Source organism: Mauremys reevesii, linkage group 5, assembly GCF_016161935.1.
Source record: "Mauremys reevesii isolate NIE-2019 linkage group 5, ASM1616193v1, whole genome shotgun sequence".
Taxonomy (NCBI): domain Eukaryota; kingdom Metazoa; phylum Chordata; order Testudines; family Geoemydidae; genus Mauremys; species Mauremys reevesii.
In genome coordinates, this window is record NC_052627.1 from 131,427,627 (window position 1) to 131,449,984 (window position 22,358).

The following is a 22,358-nucleotide window of genomic DNA, read 5'->3' on the forward strand; positions in this document are numbered from 1 at the left end:
AGAGGTCCAGTACTTCAAACTCTGTCTGTATCTCTCTCAGCCAGCACCTGTGGTTGTGTAGCTAGTATAGGCAATGACAGCAATACAAATATCAGCGAGAGAATGACTCCGAAAGGTAGAATGAAGTTCCTTGTCAGGTTTCCATATAAAGGGGGAACCAGTCTACTATCTAAAATGACAGTTACTCCTATGAACTGAACTGTACAACTCCTTAAAAGAAAGGCAAACAGACAGTGGTCTAATGGTGAAACTGCTCTTCGGAGCCCTGTGTCTTACCTGGGCAAGGAAAGCTGTGCCGGTGATTCGGAAGTTTTCCATTGGGGAATTCACCCAGGGGAGGAGGCTCTGGATGATCTCAAGGGTTATTAGTCCAAATCTTAGCAGACCACTGGAAGGCAAAAAACCACTTATGGGGTCGATTGCACACTTCAAAAACTCCGCTGCTCTGAGCAGACAGCTCTGATATCTATGGGTGGGAGCTGTGTGTTTCCACCCAGGGCACCCCCCACAAAGCTATAAACTGGAGGTTCCCTCTCAGCCACTCTATTTGCTACTGATTCCCAAGGATAAAATCATGCCTCTTAGATCTCTTACCTCACCAGCAGACACACTCCCTCATGGTGAGTCTGGGGGTTTTCAAGCAGAATCCATGTTTTCTGCGTCCTGAGCACTCTCACCAGTCTCTCATTCCTAGCTTTGGAAAGCACAGATTCTAACGCTTGGACAGAAAACCTGAAAAAAGAGAGGCACAGAACTGCAGCAATCGGTAGGAAGGTGCAGCCTGAACAGAGTCAGGAAGCCCAGGTTACTTGTCAGGTCTGCTGTTCATCGACAGTTCATCCACTGGCAATATCCTGGACACCAGTGTCCCTGGAAGGACTTGATGCCAGGAGGTATGTTTCTGTCTCATACATCTCATATAACTAGTTTTGCTAGGGACAAAATTTTGCAGTCATTTTTCACTTTCTGCAAGGAGTATGGATACTAGCAGAGTACAAGGATATAAAAAAGATACACGATCAGGACCCAAAAACTGGGGGGCATAGAATGTGGTGATCATTAGTGGATATTTTGGGGTTGTATCTCCAGATATGAGGTGACAGAGTGCTGAGGGTATGCACTTGAGTCAGCACTCTGGTCACTATTAGTACTAATTCAGTTCCTTACAGAAAGCCTAATTGGACAGAGGTGTAGCTGATTACGAGGTCAGATTGGGGCTAGTGAGTCATGGAACCAATCATTCCATTAACAGGGAAACTGTATAAAAGGACATGGGCAGGAGCCCTTTGAGGGGAACAGACAGAGAAAGAAACTTGGGTGACCAGATATCCCGATATTTGGGGCTTTTTCTTATACAGGTGCCTATTACCACCCACCCCCTGTCCTGATTTTTCACACTTGCTGTCTGGTCACCCAAAGAGAAACAGAAAGACAAAAAGCTGGGAGAGCCTGACAAAGTGAGCTCTCTGAGTGGAAACACCTTCCCCCCATTTTGGAGAAGAGTTTAGAAAGTTGAGATACAAGATAAAGGTGCTATGTATTGGTAGGGGGATTAAATAGACTTCACGTTGGTGTTTACAAGCAAGAAAGTCTCAACGTGGTCTGTGTTTGTAGAAGATGTGGGGGTGCAACACCCCTCTCTGTCACAGCTGGGGGCTCATCAGGGATTTCCCTGTTATCTATGCAAATAGAGAGCCTGCTGGAGAAGCCGGGGTAGAGGTCTGGCAGTCCAGGTGATGGAGGGAACACACTGAAATGGGTGGTGAAGCAGCAAGGAGAAGTCTAGAACAGGGGTTCTCAACCTTTCTGTTTCTGAGCCTCCTCTCACCTCAACAAGCTATAAATACTCCATGGCCCACTCCCAGGCCTCTGCCCTGCCAGGCATCAGAGTTTGGGGCTCCTGGCTCTAGATTTTAACTCCACAGGGTGCTGGGGCTTTAGTGCAGGTGCTGGGCCTCAGGGCTCCAGCCTGGCTGGGCTCAGAGATTCAGCTTTCTGCCCTAAGCCCCAGCTAGTCTACTGCCAGCCCTGCTTGGCGGACCCCCTAAAACCGGCCCGGTTGAGAACTGCTGGTGTAGAAGACCCCACAGACCTTCTAACAATCCCACCAGGCAGAAAAACAGCCTTTGCTTGCCTGGTAGGTTTAACAGCAAAAGAGCCTTCAGGAATTTATACAGGAACAAGCCCAGGTCTGGCAACAACTCCTCCAAAGTCTGGCAAGTCCTGTGACAGGAAATGGAAACCAGGCACAGGAGATCAGAATCTGTAAATGGGACCTGCGAACAACCCTGATCTGGTTTTGGTTACTCTTAAAGGAGCAGCGGTGAGACCTCACAAGGACAGAACAATGTGGGCCTTTCGACTGAAACCCCATTTAACCGGGGAAGCACATATATGGCTCTTAGTGATTAGCGGGCAAGAGATTAGGACGTGATTAAGGCAGCCATGCTGGACGAGGTGGGGCCTGTCCACAGAAAAGTACTGCCAGAAATGGAGAGTTCAAAGATGGATTGAGGGATTAGGCCTCTGTGCATTTGCATAGAAATTGAAAGATTGGACCACTTACTGGTAAGGCCACATACTCAAACTGTGGGGGAGATCATGGACTGCATGATTCTGGAAGTTTCTTCAGAGTCACCCTGAGCATACCTGAGTATAGGTTACGTGGCACCAGCCAGTTAATCTGGACCCCGCAGTTAAAATTACAGAGGAATTTGCAGAGGCGGACATTCCCAGAGTGAGTCAGTGGTTTAAGGGGCTAAAAGATCACTAAAAGATTGCCATATGAGTCTCAAATAAAAGCTCATGTCACCAATATCATTGTGAAACACATCTACAGATGCTGTGTAAAGAGCCATGTCTATGCATTGAAAATTACATTCTTATGATCTGTGTCTAGGGACTAGTCACCAGGAAAGGTGAAAAAATGGTTTTCTTTAAGGCAAGAAATGTTTCTCCATCTGTTTGTTTACATGTAAATTAAGCATGTAGGGTTCACATTCAGTTCAGGACTGTGAGAACTTCAAAGAAAGAGAATTAACAGGAAGGAGACAGGGAGTGGGGACCCAATTTTGGGGTACACCTCAAAGGTTTGCTCTAGTATATTTGGGGGACAAAGAAGACACCCTGGCATCTTTCACTTAGGAAGTAGATGGACAGCGAGACGGACAGCGGGGTCACTATCAGGCTTGGTTGAGAACGTTGGGTGAGAAACATCTTTAGACAGGAGGTTAACCTGTTGGGTAAGTTTAGTCTCTAGGACCATGTTATGATTTCATTTGATATGTAACCATTTTTTGCTTGCATTCTTACTCACTGTCACTGGAAATTCTGTTCTTTGACCATCTCTGTTCTTGTTTGCACTATAAATATATCTAAGTGCTGTGTGTTTTGCACTATAGAGTATAAGTAATAAAGTATAAAGTACAGAGTCTAAAGTATAAGAAGTAAACTGGTGTGTACTGTTCCATAGGGAACAGCACGCCCGGTAATTCTGTGGGTGTTCAGTGGATAAAGGTCTGGACACTATACGGAACGGTCAGAAGACTCGGGGGTTGGTGTGTGCCTATCACTAACCTGTACAAAGAGACTGGGGTCTGAGGAGGCCTGGATGGCAGTGCTTGTTTTGCCAGAGCCTGGTCATTTTAGGGAACTGACCCACAGCAGACACAGACAAGATTTCCTCACTCTAAGGGCAGGCAATGGTAAGGTGCCTCATAACCCTGGAAATTCCTGGGGAGTGTCACACAACTCTATTGGAATTCTTTGTTTCTCTCCCTTCCTTCTAATTACCGGCAAGGGTTGCCCTCAGTATGTTGTTGGTCTTTTTGGAATAGGCTCCAGCTGCTTATCCTTGGCAAAGGCATCTTTTGTCCTGAGGTTCGGCTGACCTGCTGCAGGAGAACAGGAAACAGCTCTGGGAGCAGCTCCTGCACAGCTTTGCTCGACTGCTGTGCTGACACCACCTCAGAGATGGCACATGTTGCCTGAAAGGAGAGCATGGTAAAAAATGAGATCTCCCAACACCATCACACCCTCTCTCCCCTTCTGATATCTGCTGTACTGAATTTTCACTTCTGCCGGTAACTTGAATGACTGCAAGCAACTCCCTTAACTCATGGCTCAGTTTCCCACATCTGTAAAAATGTGTATGACCTACCAAGGCATGTTGTGAGTCCTAAGGAATATTTGCAAAGCACTGTGAGCAACCTGGTTCAAAGACTCTCTAATTGCCAGATGTTATTAAGTAAATCAGCCACATACTCTAAAACTGCGTATTTGTTCCACAGACAGCAGAGCTGGACTCAGGGAAACAGTACATCAGAGGAGAAGTGCCCACACAGCAATATTCTACCACACTTCTAGCTTTCCATCAGCAGGATTGTCACAGGGCAGAGGAAAGCCTGAAAGGCGTGTCTGTCATCTAACTTACTGAGAGAGGTTCAGCAGCTGCCAAATGCCTGTCAGTTTCAGTCTCTGAGGTGATGCTTTCTTCTTGGCTTGTTGACGTCTTTATTTTTCTATTAGGACCTGTAGGACCTGAGTGGCAAGCAAGGGTCTCCCAGAGATCTCCACAGCTCACTGGTGTAACTGCAATTTAACAGAAGTTACATGTGACCCTGGACACTTTTGTGGCTCAGACTGAATGCGTCCTATTTAAGTAAAGACCAACTTTTCTCCTTGCCTATGAGGAGAAAGTTAGGAGCACTGTCCTCCTTTAACGCTCCTCCTGTTTAAATATTGAGTTTCCAGTTACAGAACTAGGTTAAGTGACCTAGTCTTACTGCAGCCTAACCATTAATACTAGACTTCCGAAGGACAGGACACAGAGCACCAATCTCAGTTCCTGTTTTCCCACTTCCCAGTAAATATGGAATCCTGAGCATGTGGCTCCCAAAGATCCAGGGTTTGGAAGGCAAGTGGATGAAAGAAAAGCCACATTTCTACTAACTGGACATACAATTATGAGAACGAATATTCATGGCCATCCTAGTTCCCCTTCACAAAGGGTGTCCCTACCCTCTGTTTGCCAGAAGCTGGGACTGGGCAACAGGGGATGGATCATTTGACAGTTACCTGTTCTGTTCATTCCCTCTAGGACATGTGGCACTGGCCACTGTCGGAAGACAGGACACTGGGCTAGATGGACCTTTGGTCTGACCCAGTATGGCCGTTCTTATGGTCTTAGATTCCAGCACTGATAACTGATAACCCAGTTGGGGACCTTTAAATGAAATGATGGATCTGCTTCCAGTCCAGTTTTAAATCCCAAGGACAGCAACTCTATTCTAGCAGCCACACCCTGACCGATACCAAGCGGCGGTCTGATGACAATATTGGCCCTATTCTTTGTCATCAGCCAGGGATTGGACTTGAAGCTGTCATGCTACCAGGAAATCAACAGCAATTGCTAATTTCCAAAGTGAGGTCAATTCAGGTGTCTAGAGAGCCAGGCCGGTTCCAGGCACCAGCCCAGCAAGCAGCTGCTTGGGGCAGGCAATGGTGAGGGCAGCACATCTGGGTCTTCGGTGGCAATTCGGCGGCTGGTCCCTCACTCCTTCTCAGAGCGAAGGAGTAGACTGCACATCGCGATCGCAGGGTTTTTTTATTCCCCACCCTTTTTTTGCTGCTTGGGGCAGCAAAAGCCCTGGAGCCAGCCCTGCTAGAGAAGTACATGTTTCCAACAATACACTCCAGTTATACCAGTAAAGTTAGGTCTTTAGGATGTCAAAGCAGTTATGAATTAATGGAAACAGAATGACACTTAATTTCTCTCCACACCCCACCTTACCATGCTCTTGGACCTTCCAGGCTATTAACCATCAGGAATTATCCCAAAATGTCTGCTGCTTAAATAAAGCCCTACATCTCCCAGCAAAGCTGTGGGATCCATGTTTTACCAAGATGAATGCAATAGGTAGCGGTATATACCTGTCCATTGGCAGATGGTTGCTGAGTAGGCTGGAGATCACTGCCTCTAGGTGATGGTGAGCTAAAATAGACACTGCCTCCAGCAGGAATTGCCTCAAGCTGCCCTCCTGGATAGTAGCCATGTGGCTATATATTATATCCACAATAGCTGGCACCTGGAAGGAACAAAACCAGAAAGAAATGTCCCTTTTTCTTTCTCTCCATTCATTCTACAGAATCAAAACCTTTATTTAGACATTTGCTGATTTTTTAGAAATTCCTCAAGAAACAAACGTTCAAATATGTCTGTGTAACTTTAACCCACAACAATTGCCCACACTTGGCTGTAAAAATTAACACTGACACACACACATACAGCGAAACCCCGCTATAACACGATGATCAGGGTCCAAAAAATTGGATCGCGCTAAATGTGGGGTCGCGGTATAGCAGGGTTTACCATTTCAAGCTGGTCAGTTTCAAGCCGGTCGATTTCTCTTGGGCAGAAAACTACTTTCATTTGCGAACTGCCCACCGCAGTAACTGAAAGGTGGAGCTCCAGCAGCGGGGGCTCTCAGCCATGGAGGGAGAGAGGGAAACACTTGGGGAGAGCAGGGGAGACGTGCAACGGGCAGAGGAAGAGCGAGGAGCAGCTGGGGAGAGAGTGGCTCTTCTCACCAAAAGGGTAAGCGGGGGCAGGTGGGAAGAGGCAGTGGGGAAGGCACATTCCATTTTTTGCTTTTTTTCCCCTTTGGGCACTCCAGCCCTCTCCCTTCACAAAGCCTCTCTCTCTCTCTTTTTCTCTCTCTCTGTTTGCGCAGTGCTCCAGCTGCTTTTTTCTTTTGGCCTGGGCGGCGGAGCCACTTACAATCGTGTTATAGCCGAATTCACATTATTACAGGCGCATTATAGCAGGGTCAGGGGCGGCTCTAGCCATTTCACCACCCCAAGCACGATGGCACGCGCAGGGGGCGCGCTCTGCGGTTGCGGTCCCATGGCTCCGGTGGACCTCCCGCAGGTGACTGGCAGAGCGCCCGCGCGCAGCCGCCCCAAGCACGCGCTGCGTGCTGGGGCCTGGAGCCGCCCCTGAGCGGGTTTCCCTGTACATACCAGGTAATTTAATGTGGTGGTGCCCAGCTATGCATTAAATAAACCAGCTGGCATGCACAAAAGAAGGCTTTGCCTGCCCAGATTTTGCAGGTGTGATTTAAGCAGCCAAATGCAACCATTTGCCTCGAAGGATGCACAGTTCATAAACAACCACAAGCACAAAATATGCAAGTGCTTTAAACACAGTGTGCAAATGCCTGGGACTATGAACAGGTGACGACCTCTCATATTCATTCCTAGCCCTTCACATCTTTAAAACACTGTGCAAACGTGGCAGTTCTGCTGCGAGGGTTCCCTGTCCTGAGGCCTTTCACCAGCCTTGATAGAAGATTTGTGGAGTGCTCCTTTCATCTAGCCCTAACGCACTGGGATCCAGAATAAGGCATATAAATAGTGGATCCCAAAGACACTATAGTTTTCTCCCTCCCTCCTTCTATTCTTAAAGGGTACGTCTACACACCAAAAAAATCCCACAGCAGTGAGTTTCAGAGCTCAGGTCAACCTGGGCCTGAGGGGCTTGCACTATGTGGCTAAAAGTGTAGCTGTTCCTGCTCGGGCTGGAGCCCAGGCTCTGAAACCTGGCAAGAGGGTGGGTCTCAGAGCCCAGGCTCCAGACTCCCTGGGAATGACTACAGGGCTATTTTTATCCAGGTAGCCCTTAGCCATAGGCCTCCTAAGAACTGGATGCCTCCAAGTGCCGGTCATTCTGTCTTCTTGTCTTTTCCCAGAGTCTGTTTTTCAAGCCTTTCTTGGCTGAATACTGTGGCAACAAGCCAGACAAATAAATAACCAACCACCTTCCTTTTCCCTTGGATTCTCTCTGTCTATTGCTATTGATTCTGCCATTGCCTAGTTTAGGGTGGGAACAGAGATGGAATCGACTCTATGTCCGAGGGGGAGAAACAGCAAGATTTTTGTTCATTACACATGAGGGCAAAGATCTAAAAGCCTCGAGTTTAGGCAGAAAACCTCTCCAGTTTCCCGTTTTACCTTATCAAGCATGGCATCTCCACACTCCTTCAGTATAACCTTCATCCACAGTCCAGCTGCCGTGGCACAGGTGGGGCTGGCAGACAGCATACTTTCCACTGTGGCCTCAATAAAGGCTGTGGCCTGTTCTGGGGGAAAGTACTCACTAACAACCTGGGAACAAATCAAAAACAGGAGAGACTGCAATGATGTTTGGCTCCAGCACTTGTAAAAATGGAGGCCTAATATCTCTATGGAAAAATATCTATGCATCAGCAAATTGCATCCGACGAAGTGGGTATTCACCCACGAAAGCTCGTGCTCCAATACGTCTGTTAGTCTATAAGGTGCCACAGGACTCTTTGCTGCTTTTACAGATCCAGACTAACATGGCTACCCTTCTGATTAATTAACAATTTGTTAATTAGCCTCGTGTCCAGCTAGCCATTTGGGATTAAAATTCTCTCCATAGTCTATATACTACATTTTTGTATTCTACACTAATGAGATCAGGTTCGAGGCAAAGCTTCTGTTGCACAGTTAGCACAACATTGTACTGGATATGCAGGAGGTAAGTTTCCAGTTTGTATTCTCTTAGATACACTGCATCTTTTTACAACATATACAATGAAGTCAAGAGAGGCATGCACACAAATATAGGCTAAGGCAAACCCACAAGGTGACAGAATGAAGACTGGATGGGTTCTCAGCTTGATGTTCCACTAATACAGTTTTTTCTCATGGATAGCTGGATAGGTACATGTGTGCGCATCTGCGTGTGCATTTTCATGGGCATGCAACATTCTGTGGAATCTGGATTTTACATGGCATTCATAGCACACATCTATGAAAAGCATCTTGCTGGTTACTAGCAACGAATGCCCCTCGCCCACAGCTCGCTCCAAGTATGGAAAGGCATCATGAAAACATAAATGTAAAATGCAGGGTGTCTGGTCACTAGAACATCCGCACAAGTTTGAGTCAGTTACCCTGGCCATTTTGGAAGATGCCTGAAACAGAGCCTCGGGGTTCGGAGCTGCTGTTAGTTCTTCACAGAGACATCTCAGCTCTTCCGCTGACCCCAGGTTCATGGGCTGGCCTGGAGTGGAGAAAAGGAAAAAAAGTACTGTAACGACTAATGAAACTGAACCTCTACTGCATGGATATTCATACAGGAGGATCCATGTGCTAGGCTGTTATCAGCATAGTGTAAAATCTTGGCCCCATCAAAGTCAACGGCAAAACTCCTGTTGACTATAATGGAGTCGGGATTACACCCTAAATGTCTGAAAGTTAACAGTAGTGGTATGTTATTGTGACTGATACAGGATTGAACAAGCACCGTATTCAGCTTGGAGCAGCTTTCTGGGGGTGTCTGGTTTCAGTAGCCTCTCTGCTCTCACTATTTACATCTAATCTCACATTCAAGTACAACTCATGGAGGTAGATGTGAGGGGTTCCAATGTAGAAGTGAATCCCTCCACCAAACTCTCGTTGTAAAAGAGATGGGGCTGGACAAAACCTTTGGCAGGAAACCCAGGCTCATCCGTCACTTCTAAACAATGCTGGGATTTCTATGTTGTACACTCAAAGACTGGAGTCCCTTGTTCTGTTTCTGAATCACCAACACTGTTTTTTAGGACTGATTAATAATAATTAGAAATAGGGTGACCAGATGTCCCAATTTTATAGGGACAGTCCCGATTTTGGGGTCTCTCTCTTATATAGGCTCATATTATCCCCCACCCCAGTCCTGCATGAGTTTCACATTGGCTGTCTGGTCACCCTAATTGGAAATGGCCTTAAATAATAACCAAGATCTATCCCTTTACATCTAACCATTAGGTGAAAAGAATATCCTACGCCAGGGGTCGGCAACCTTTCAGAAGTGCTGTGCCGAGTCTTCATTTATTCACTCGAATTTAAGGTTTCGCGTGCCAGTAAGATAATTTAATGTTTTGAGAAGGTCTCTTTCTATACGTCTATAATATATAACTAAACTATTGTTATATGTAAAGTAAATAAGGCTTTTAAAATGTTTCAGAAGCTTCATTTAAAATTAAATTAAAATGCGGAGCCCCCCGGACTGGTGGCCAGAACCTGGGCAGTGTGAGTGCCACTGAAAATCAGCTCACCTGCCGCCTTCGGTACCCGTGCCATAGATTGCCTACCCCTGTCCCACTCTTTCACAAATGGGAAAATGGCCTACACTTACTCCAATAGCTTTGAATGCTCATGACAGAGGGCTGCTGCAAGAACTTTTTGTTTAAAGAATTAGTCCAGGAAACCCCTCCAATACAGCCAGTGGCAGGGTAAAGAGAATGAAAATGTTTAGTACCAAGGGCTTGTCTACATGGAGATAGTCAAGAAAGCTAATCCAAATTCATTTTCAAACTGCATTAGTTAAACTTCATTAAACACCTCTGGGGACACACTTATTTAAAATTAAAGGGGCCTTTTTCAGGTTAGTTTAATTCATGTAATTCACTAAAATTAAGAAGGGCCATTTTCATTCAGAATCAGAGCATCCACACGTGTTTAATGACACTTTAAAATTTACACCTTTAGTTCATTTGGATTAACTCTCCTTAGTGTCCCTGTGTAGAGACGCTCTAAGGAACTGAGCAGTTATCTACCTGGTGCAGACCATTTATTATTTGTACAGTTCCCAGAAGTGTGCCACACTCTTTACACATCATAATCGTCTCTTCTAATGAGCTATTTACAAGATGCCCACCACTCTGTTATCTAAGTGCCAACAGACAGGACAGAAAGAACTAGAGAGGCAAAAAAATGGACATTACAACAGTGAAAGAAGGTGAAGAATTACTTATACCTGCTAATGAGGAAGAATTACTTATACCTGCTAATGGTCTCCTCACCTTGTATACAGAGAAGGCAGCTGATACAGTCAAACACCCACTGACGAGACGAGGCCAGTGAATCACAGCTGTATGGTGCTATTGCTCCAATCAGAGATCCAAACTGATGAAAAGTTTCCTGAGTCTAATTAAAAAAGAATGAAGAATGAACGTTCTCCAGCTGTACTGGACTTCACTTGCCATCTTTATTGTTGATACCAGTCAGCTCTGTGTTTTTGGGGAACCAGGGCACAGTATCTAGCTTGTGTGACTCATGAAGGACACCCCCAATTCCCATCTCTGTTTGAACCAAAACCGATCAGAGAAAAGGCTTGCAGAGAACAATGAAGGGTTTGGGGAGACATACCTAGACGCCTCCTGACAAGGGTGACAAGATTAAGACATCTCCATTTGCATACAGAATGAAGAACAGAGACAACTCCGCATGCCTCAACTGCATGAAAGATGGAATAGGGATTAGCATAAAGAATGAAGAACAGAGAACCGCACTGAACTCTGGGACCAGAAAGCAGGGACGCATTGAGAGTATAACTGGGTTCAAAAAAGAATGAGATGAGTTCACAGAGGATAGGTCCATCTCTGGCTACTAGCTAACATGGTCAGGGATGCAACTCTATGATCTGGATGTCTCTCAACCTCTGACTGCCAGATGCCGGGGCTGGGACTGTCCAACAGGGGATGGTTCACTTGACAATTGCCTTGTTCTGTTCATTCCCTCTGATGCATCTGGCACCCACCACTGTCAGAAGACAGGATACTGGGTAGATGAACCATTCTTCTGGGGGATCCAGGATAGCCACTCTTATGGTTTATGTTCTTAGCTGATTACATAGAAATTCAGCTTTAGCATCCTGGGAGCCTAAGAACCAAGAATGCATTTGTGACACTGGCAGACCAGTCAACCTGTGTATGACCCATAATAACTTAACAAGAGGCACTTCTACTGTGTCAAGACAATTCACGTGCATGTGAATTTCAAAGAGATGTATTAGACTAGCAATCATCAACTCATTCAAAAATGAACAATAGATGCTAAGTGTATTTGTCTGTGGTTATCTATACCCGGTTAGAAGTTTCACAATGTAACTAAATTAGCTTGTAGATGCTAATTCCCTTTCATGGCTTAATTGCCTTAATTATGTGTGCAAGGTGTTCAGTTAGCCTTAAAATCAAAGATGTAAGACACTTCAGGAAACCAATCATTTCTACATTATCTTCAGCTTAACTATCTGTGTTATAATGGAAGAACAGCTAATTACCTTATGTGAATGAATGTAACTAGTTTACTGGGTATGCACAGGAAATAGAAGATTATCTTCAAAGCAAAGTACAACAGGCCATCCGCATTGGGGGAAGGGCCTTCTGTGACAATTTCTGTGAGGTAGGCTTGTCAGCCTGGTAGAATAGCTATAAAAGAGAAGGCTCGGGCCTGATCCTATCATCTCTAGACTGCTTAAATGTTGAACAGGGACAGTGTAAGCCATAGGACAGAGATCTTCCAAATAATCATTTGGAAGAACCTGGAAAATGCCTGGAAAAACTAACAGACTTTACATCTAAGCTGCCTTTGGATTCTGATCTGTTGGGATGATTCCAGAGAGACTTTTACAAATCAGCAGTTTATTCCATCACTGTTGTGATCCTGAACTATGAACATGGAAAGTCACTTGTCTGGATATTGATCTTTTAACCATTTGTAACTCTTCTTTCTTTTAACAATAAATCTTAGATTTAGTTAAGGATTGGCTGACAGCGTGATATTTGGGGAAGACCTGAGATTCACATTGACCTGGGGATAAGCATCTGGGCCTTTATGATCAGTGAACCCCACATATGGTGAATCAGGTTTCCAGTAACCCCTCACTATATTAGACATAGAATATCAGGGTTGGAAAGGACCTCAGGAGGCCATCTAGTCCAACCCCTGGCTCAAAGCAGGACCAATCCCCAGACAGATTTTTACCCCAGTTCCCTAAATGGCCCCCTCAAGTATTGAACTCACAACCTGGGGTTTAGCAGGCCACTGCTCAAACCACTGAGCTATCCCTCCCACCTCTTCCAAGACAGGGATGTTTAGATGGGAGCCAAGGTCTGGAATGCCAAAAGGGGACCATGTTTGGCATCTTGTTAACTAGGGTGGAAGCTCTTTCGTTGTTGACTTGGTGAATCTAATGATAGAATAAGCCATCAGTTTGGCAGTTGTCTCCCTCTACTTCTTGCAGTCTGCCCGCAGTGTGCTCACAGCATTGTTGTGTAAACCTCTCACTCATGGAAGCAGAGGGATGTTAGTCACCTTGAGATCCCAGCTGCTGTCCTGGAAGAGTTTTTCATGCATTTGCGTTGAGTGTCAGATCTGACGTAAGCAGGGAAGTCAGCTCAAGGAAGAGTACGGCTATACTCACTGTGCTATGAACTCTCTCTCGATAGGCAGTCAGCAGCTGGGTGCTGGCCTGCAAGGCCCGTTCTCTCTCCCACTCCTTCCCTGAACTGAACCATGTCCTGAGGAGCTGTTGGTAGAGCAGGGGAATGGACAGAGTTAGTACCAGAAAATCCCTCCCAAAAGTTCCTCTTAAACAGGTTTAATTGTCACTAAAATCCCTCTCCAAAGCATCTGACCTCCATGTAGCAAAGGAATCACATGTCTAATGGAAGAGCCCCTTAGATATACAAGTCCCAGGGGCCAGATTCACCTCTGGTGATTGAAGCCAAAGGAGTTACATGAGAGATGAATCTGGGCCCGTGTATGTGATGTCTGCTGTAGACTGTCTGATGGGAGCTGTCTAGCACATTGCATGCTGTTTGATGTCTGCTGCTGTGGTCTGTTTCCTGGGCAACTTCTCCCACATTGATTGGCAAAATGACAGAGAGGAGCATTTCTTTTTATTAATTTGAATAAGAGCAGAGAAGTCCCCCCAGCCCAGCTCCTTTTATAACTTCATTTTTATACTGAACGTGCATCAAACTCCCCACCCCTCAGCCCTTCACAATATTCTGTTCATGTCTGAGGAACAGGAAGTTTCCTCTGAATGAGTTTCCATACACAGGGCTTAACTCAATATTCATGAATTCCTCTTAGAAGAAGTGATCAGTTTCAACTGGTTCTCTTCGATTTGGCTACTGCAGTGGTGATTTTCTTGCCGCTCCAAGTAGTGTCAACGACATTGTAAGAACTTGGTCCCAATCCAGCCCTGGCATAAAATGGCCTAGCTTCCGTGGATTTCAGTGGGGCACATGCCCGCTTATCCCAGGAAGAATTGGGTGCTTTCTCCCTAAAATTCACTCCATTGTGGAAAATTCCTCCACAACTGAAGCTTGACCCCCTAAATCTCTGACTCTTCCCTGCTGTAACACAAGAAACAATCTCCACCACAGTTCAATGGTCTACTCACATCAAACATTTTCTGGAACCAGTCTGCGGTTGGTTCTTCCTCCAGCAAAGTCTCCACTAGCTTGCCAAGGGCTTCCATGGACCTCACGTAGAGTGACTGAAACCAGAAAAGAAGGAGTGAGGCTCAGCACAGATCATTTGTGTGTGTGGGCTGGGGAAAGCTAACCATAACCTTGCCAGGGAGGCCATGTGTGACTGCCATCACCCAGTGCCTGCTGGGCAGAAATACAGTGGATGGTGCCGGAGGAGAATTGTTGTCACGTACTTGTATATGCAGAGCATCCTTTGCTGTCCCGTCTTCCTCTTTCATCTTCTCCAAGGGAGGAAGGGGAAATAAACTTTTGAAGCACTGACCAAGGAGCTCATGATTTTCCTCCATGGTCAGAGATGGTTTGAGCTTGCTGGCAGAAGAAAGATAGAGAGAAAAGTCATGTATTAGACTCAGTACCACCTCCAAGTAAAAGAAATGGGTCCAATGACTAGAGATTGTCCCAATCTAGAACCCCAAGTGCAAACAACCCTTCACTTTGCACCTCTATTAAGTATTGGCTCCTCTAGAAGTAAAGCTAAAACTTCAAATCTCCTTTTAGAGAAACCCACAAGCTTCCTCCCCCCTGCCAGCTAGCCAGACACCTCCCTCCCAATCTGAACTCTGCTCCATTGTACTGCATGCCCCACAACCTCCAATCTTGTGTCTTTCGAGCACAAACCCCCAAATGGACACATTCAAATCCTTAAGAACTGAAGTCCTGCTGGTGAGCAGCATGTGAGCCACAGGGCCACCCAGAGGATTCAGGGGGCCTGGGGTCTTCGGCGACGGGGAATTGCCGCCGAAGGCCCAGCACTTCGGCGGTGGGTCCCGGGGCGGAAGTTCCCCCCGCCGCCGAATTGCTGCCGAAGACTGGGCCCCCGTGAGAATTTTCCAGGGCCCCCAGAGTGAAGGACCCCACTCCAGGGGCCCTGAACAAACTCTCGTGGGGGCCCCTGCAGGGCCCGGGACCTGGGGCAAATTGCCCCATTTGCTCCCCCCGGGCGGCCCTGGTGAGCCAAACCCTGCAGGCATTAGACTGCTCCCAACCTGACTTTCATGAATTAACAAATAAGAAGGCATCACAGTGCCAGGAAATATGGCAGAAAATAGCCTACCTCAGATGTCCAATGGCAAGAACTGCCTGGTAGCGAACTGGAGATGTCAGGGAATCCAGTGGTTCCGTTTTAATGAAGTCCTGAAATGCATGAATGGGGACATCAAAAATGGGAAATGGATTTGAAAGGCAGAGAGGCCTTCCTCTCACACCCTGAAACAGGGCCATATGCCAGACCTGGAATAAACAGACACCGTGCCCAGCAGGCTCTCTGCCTCAGAAATGGGCCGTAGGGCCATCTGCAGGCTATACAGAGGACAGAAAGAGAACTCACAAGACACAAGCCATTCCTTCCAGTTACAGCCCACAATATATGTCAGCATCCCTGCCAAGCTCAGAGTGGACCCAGCATTCTGGGTGCCATGCAGGTAGCTCATGAGACTGCAGTAGTACAGTCACAGCCAATGGATAAAATATCATCTCCCCAGAAAACCAGTCTCATTACATTACAACAAACTCTCTTGTACTTCAGTCCTCAAAGCTCCTAATCACTCACCAACATGTAGCCAAGGAGCTCCAGTTTGTATGAGAATTCGAACTCTTGGGAGTCTCTGGTCTCCAAGATGGCACAGCTAATCTCCATGACATTCTGGATGAGGGTTAATTTTAGGTTCATGTCCTACATAATCCAGAAGGAGAAACAAGAGGATGTGGATGAGAAACTGAGAGAAGAACCAGAGTCCAGAAGATAAAGATCAGGAATTAAATCTAGCCTCGGGAGAGGAGAGAGGTGTCCCCAGACCCCAGAAGGTAGTGGACTCTGGCTCTGCACCCACCTCAGAAGAAGAGAAAACCCAGGTTCATCAAATAAATCCAGGCCTACTTACACCAGAGCAGCCAGGACTCCTGCTTGATGTAGCAAGGAAACCAAGCTCTGTGCAATTTAAACAAGCAACTTGTGTACAGAAAATGCAAGAGCTGAGGGCAGATTATTTAGAATGTACCTTGTTCGCAACAGTGATGCCCAGCACCTGAAAAACGAAACGCAAAACAGCTATTAGCAATGTAGATAGTCCCACATAACACACATCCTCAAAATGTCCTGGCTGGTGAATATGGAGCAGAGAGAAATCACTATTGTTAAATCTTCCAAAAGGCAGGAAAGGTATCCAGAGAGGGTGTTTTGCAGAGGTCAATATCAGGGGCCATCCTCTGTAGTATTTGCATTTGTGAACTACTGGAAGATCTCAGTTTGGTTCAACTGTTTTTGGCAATGCCTAAGTGAGAGTCTCAGTTAGACAAGGCAGTACTGAATGGCAAAGTGACGTGGAGAGGTTGCATTGAGATGAGAGTCAGGACCAGCAGTCAGGCACCTGGGGAACAGAAATAAAGCACACAGACAAACAAGACGACAGATAAGAGGTAAGGGAAGTAGTGAGCAAATCAACTAAATACAGGCTAGCACTAGTCTCTCTTGGGTAGCAAAAGATAGAGCTAGATACACATCCATATGAGGAGTTAGAGTGTTATTCTGAATAGCCTGAGTGTCACTGCATCTGAATTACTGTGTAGCTGGGGTCTACAGAATTTCAGAAGAATATAGAAAAACTAGAGAGAATACAAAGAAGAGCAACAAAAATGATACAACATGTGACAGCTCATGCTCCATCCATTACAGGTTTAAATTTGAGTTATGTGACATTTATCACGCAAAAGCTCTTACCTGACAACTGGCTCTGTAATGGAGAAGGATGTTCTTTGTGATGTCTGCCTCTACTCGGGAGAGAAGCTGGTCTTTTGGAGCATGGACAGCCACGCTGCTGTAGGTCAGCATCAGGGTGCTGCGAGTCTGGCCTCTTCTCCCATGGTGGTAGTCCTAGACAATCAGAAAGTTCTTCTGATGCCTTTTGCTTTGGAATTCTGATCTGCTGCTGACCGAGGAATTCCTCACAGCAGCAATAGCAGCTTGCACTTGCAAAGCTCTTTTCAGCCAAAGATCTCAAACCACTTGCAAAAAGTATTTAAGCAATATAATAACTGTGAGGCGTGGAGATATTAGTATCTCCATCATTCCCACTAGGTAACTCTGACACAGAGAGCCTAAAATGCTGAACCTACAGCAGTGAAGTACACGGGAGCTTAGTCATTGACACTGGTGGGTACAAGATCAGGCGCTAAATGTCTTGCCTAAGGCTGCACAGTGAGTAAATGGCAGAGCCAGCAGTGGAAGCCCAGAGGCCTAGTCTCCTGCTCTAGCCTTTAGATCAGTGGTTTTCAGCCAGAGCTACTTGTGTACCCCTGAGGGTCTGCAGAGGTCTTCCAGGGGGTTTATCAACTCATCTAGCTATTTGCCTAGTTTTACAGCAGACTACAAAGAATGCAAGTACAATATTTATATTCCAGTTGATTTATTTTATAATTATATGGTAAAAATGAGAAAATAAGCAATTTTCAGTAATAATGTGCTATGGCACTTTTTAATAATTTTATGCCTGATTTTGTAAGCAAGTAGTTTTTAAGGGAGGTGAAATTTGGGGTACACAAGACAAATCAGACTCCTGAAAGGGGTACACTAATCTGGACAGGTTGAGAACCACTGCTCTAAATCACAGGTTCCATAATTGTCATCCGTAGCCCACTGGTGGTCTACCTAAAGCAGGTTGGTTGGCCACATGTTGCTTGCAACACCTCCTCATTTCCAGCTACTAACTGGGATTAAAAAATGCTAAAAATACCTTAAATGCTTTTCCATGCAAGCCACTGAGGTAGTTCCCACACATTGTGCATGGGAGGGGCGCTCAAGCCATGAGACATCAGATGATAAAAATCATTTGAGAGAACCCCAGCTCCAGAGTGTGCTCCTCTCTGCTTAACTGCAGGCGTCACGTAGAACGCACACACTGGGGGACAATGCGAGCTGAGCAGAGCAGACACTACCCCGGGGCTGCTGCCCCTGCTATAGAGGGAGAGGAAGTTGGAGAGAAGCCCCTGGCTCCTTTACCTTCAGGCGGCTGATGAACCCAGGAATCGTAACCTTGCTCATTGTAGCCCCAAACTCCTGAAGTGCGTTCAGGGTGAGGTCCAAGTGGCTCTCAGCAGAGAGTGCGAGGATGGAAATGACTCCCTGTCACCCAAGAAAAATACTGGTTAGGATCTAACCCACAAGTCCCTTCCTTTCAGCTGAAGGAGTGTAAAGCGCCAGTCAGGCGTCAGACCCGTGGGCAGCGGGGGCTGAGTGAAACAGCAACGAAGAGGATATGAAGCAAAATAGCATCTGTCCCAGGCCAGCTCAGAGCTGAGCCCCACAGGGAGCATTCAGGGGTTACTTGGTAAAGCGGGGAGAGGGACAGGGTCCTCACCTGTCTCTCAGGGGCTTCCATATAATCTGTTGCTGTCAAAAATTGATGAAGCTGTGATTTAATATGGACCAGGTCCTGGCAAACTGCTAAGGACGTTCCTAGCGCCTTATACAGGAAACTCTGAAAGAAAGAGACCGGCATTGAGATACCAGTAACAGAACGTGCCAGTCAGTACAGACCCAGCTCAGCAACACTCAGGAAAGAACAAGATAGCCAAGTCCAAGCACCCATACTGCAGAAACATCCCATCATCTAGCCCAGCCAGAGAACCAACAATGCAGCACAGACAAGCAGCCTGTCCAAGCAAATATTGGAAGGGCAGGGGGGCAAGAGAGCAGGGAACAAGTAAAAACAAATTTTATATGCAGAATAAAATATAAAGTAATGAAGCCTTTAGAGAAGCCTTATGCAGCCCCCCAATCAGAATTTCAAGGAAAATTAACTAGAAACTAAGCCTTAACAGAGAACAAACCTTCTCAAGGGAGGGGCTGGCATAGCTGGCCATCTGCTGGTTCAACTCAAGGCTTATCTGGCTGCTCCAGGCACTGTCGTCTATCATCCCCAGAGATGTTCTTAGGAACTGAGTGTAAAAGAAGAGAGTTAAAGCAGATGGTTAATTGCAAGAATTTGGGGGTTGTTGTGGGGGTTTGTTTGTTTATTTGTTTGGTGGTTTTTTTTCTTCCTTGTTCTCTCTTGTAAACTTTCCAATATTCAGGTGTCATGGGAAGGTTATTTCCCTATTGAGAACTATAAACATCGACAACCCAGATTTCCTCTGCTGTTGTTCTTTAACCTTTGTGTGATGATTCCTCTCAGTCCTCAAATCCAGATGAACAGTGAATTGGAGAATGAGATGGAGCCAAGAAATCTGACCATTGAGGAGTGATTTTATAGTGGATGGAGGATGGGTCTAGTAAACTTTGAGCAAAGGGCCCTGGACTACGAAGGACCAGGCACCTTCTCTGAAGTGCTATGAACCCATTCTGCCACCTCCTGAGGGTCCCCCAGGTTGTGAGGTACCTCACTACCCCTGCCCTTAGCATGAGAAAGCCTTCTCTGTGCCTGCCAGGTGTTAGCTCCTGACTCAGCCAGCCACAGGAAACACAAGCACGCCCTTCTCACCCCATCCAGGTTCCACTCTCCTTCTACAGATAAGCAATCGGTACAGTCCAACCGCCGAGCCCTCTCTGCAGCCCCACAATGTCCAGCCCCTGTTCCACTGGACACTCACAGAATTCATAGGTTTGCTACACATCACCTTACCAGTTTCACCTCAGCATCACCGCTCCATTTCACACACTTAGATACATTTATAGTGAAAACAAGCAGAGTTCAATTGACAAAGATCAGAGAGTTGAGAAGCAGCAAGTAAAATTAATGTAAACAAATGGTTACGTAAAAATAAAATCCTAACACACTTCTAGAGCTTGAACTTAGATAACCAAATATTCCCCTGTCTCACAAAGGATAGCTCCCCCAAATCTCTCTTCCAGCATGAAACACCCAGACCAAAGATCATCCTCCATTCATAAGACAAGGAGCTGTCAGTTCGTCCAATAGATGAAGGATACCTCTGGACCTCCAGATATAGTTCCACGCATCCATTGTCTTCATTTGAAAACAGGGTACCCCCTATTGTTTGCTTGTTTTTCTTGTATCAAATCTCCTCTGGAGACTTCACAATCACTTGATTAGAATTTTCCTCTGTTGATTAGCATCCACTGTGAATAAATACTCACAGGCAGATAAGCATCTCCTGCCTGAAAGAAACTTGTTTATCACTTTCTGGTGACCAGCCCGAACTCACAGACCTTAAAAGCATCAATTTCAGTATAGAACCATAGCACCTTATATATTATCCATCCAATCACTGTGCAATGCTTATGATGAGCCGTGTGACACAGGTATCCAGTAAAGGCTTTACATGACACCCTTTGATTATATAGAGATCAGATCCAGGGAATCCAAGGTAATAATTGGAGATGTACCAATCTCCTAGAACTGGAAGGGACCTGGAAAGGTCATTGAGTCCAGCCCCCTGCCTTCACTAGCAGGACCAATTTTTACCCCAGACCCCTAAGTGGACCAATCAAGGATTGAACTCACAACCCTGTGTTTAGCAGGCCATGCTCAAACCACTGAGCTATCCCTCCCCAATCCTGTAGCCTAAGTCAGTGGACACCCAAAGGACCAGGAGTCACACCCTCATCTCCCATTGAAGTCAGCCAGAGGTTAGTAACTTTCAGCACTTTGCTGTTTCAGGCCCTAATTTTGAACAGCAGCCAGGAAATCTCAGAAACCTCACAAGAAAACCTAATCTTAGTTGATTTTTTAGCCCAAAGAATTTCAAAGGAGGCTGGATCTGGAATGGGGAACTCCAGAGTGTAATCCAACCCCAAATGGAACTGCAAACCTTCTGGGGCGTATTTGTCACTAGGTCCCTTCCTTTCATTTTCAGCACTCGCCATCAAAGTGTTCCTTGTCTGGATTTACACGAGGCTGCAAAGAGCTCTTTCTGAGCAGAAAGGCTTCTCCCTGAGATACAGTCACCAAACCCTGTCTTGTCTCTTTTCCTTTTGGGGTTTCTCACAGCAAATTTTCTTTTGAGTGGCAAAGAGAAAAAAAGAATCCTTTCTATGTCCCACAGTGGTGCATTAGCACCATGAGCATGCTGGTTTTCTGGTTATGTTGTGTGTTGTTCCCAGTGGTAACGCAGAGTTATTTATAACTAGTGCTGGTTGAACAATGGTAAGTCCATTTCACAAAGCAAGTGGGAGTTTTTTGTTTTCTTGATTTTTCAACACACACATGAAAAGTGAAAGAAACAAAAATATTTTGCTTTTCAAAATAAAAAATGACCATTATTCAATTCTTTGTTTTCCCCCTTTCCTTCCCTTTATCCCTCGTCCCCAGGCCTTTCCTCCCCTCTTCCACTTTGTGACTGAAAAAGCCGGGGGGGTGAGGGGAGGCAGGGGGAAGGAGACAAACAGGAAAGCAAATGAAAAAAAACCAAAAAAATCAACTTCAGTTAAAAAAAAAACTGAACATTTTCCAGTTGGGTTAGGTTTTGTTTTGTTTTGTGTAAAAAAAAAAAATTTGAAAGTGTCCCATGAGAATAAAAAAGGCCAGTTTTCACTGAACAAAAGTTGCAAATGAAATGGTTTGACCAGCTCTGCTTAGAATGAATAGTTTATCATTAATATTTTCCCCAGCTGATACATTTGGAGGGGGGAGGGAGGGCTGTGACAATACAGCTGAAAGCCATCTTGTACCTGAAGCAGCATGCGCTCCCACCGCGCGTGGTCCAGGGAATTCTCTGTGTTTCCTATGAAGCAGGAGGCAAAACAATAATATCAGCTAGGTTAGCAAGAAGAGTCGTCCCAGGAATCTCCTTTGCAATCAGTCCTTCGAAAACCCCTGCTCTGCCAAGCTGTAACATGCCTGGGCTTTCAAGGCTAAATGGGACCTACGCCAACGTTCTTTGTTGGACCAACAGAAAGTATCATGTTATATACCCTGCTGGCATTTTTATTCAGGGTCAGTCAACCCACCAGGAGTGAGATGCTGAGCACTCCCAATTCCTTTTGACTTTAATGGGAGCTGAGGGTACTTAGCATCTCAGAAAACTGTTCAGCACATCAGAAGACTGGGTTTA

The 22,358-nt window shown here is 45.8% G+C and overlaps 1 protein-coding gene and 1 long non-coding RNA gene across 2 annotated transcripts in view; both read right to left on the reverse strand.

Annotated features, from left to right (window-relative positions):
- LOC120406881 (maestro heat-like repeat-containing protein family member 2A) overlaps positions 1–22,358 on the reverse strand; it is a 282,231-nt gene that overhangs the window by 241,406 nt on the left and 18,467 nt on the right. The gene's annotated exons all lie outside the window — the stretch shown is intronic.
- Positions 15,426–17,097, reverse strand: LOC120407104. The gene is made up of 4 exons (XR_005599790.1): positions 17,068–17,097; positions 16,349–16,375; positions 15,901–16,023; positions 15,426–15,485 (listed from the first exon to the last, which is right to left on the reverse strand). It is a non-coding gene; the product is annotated as an uncharacterized LOC120407104 (long non-coding RNA).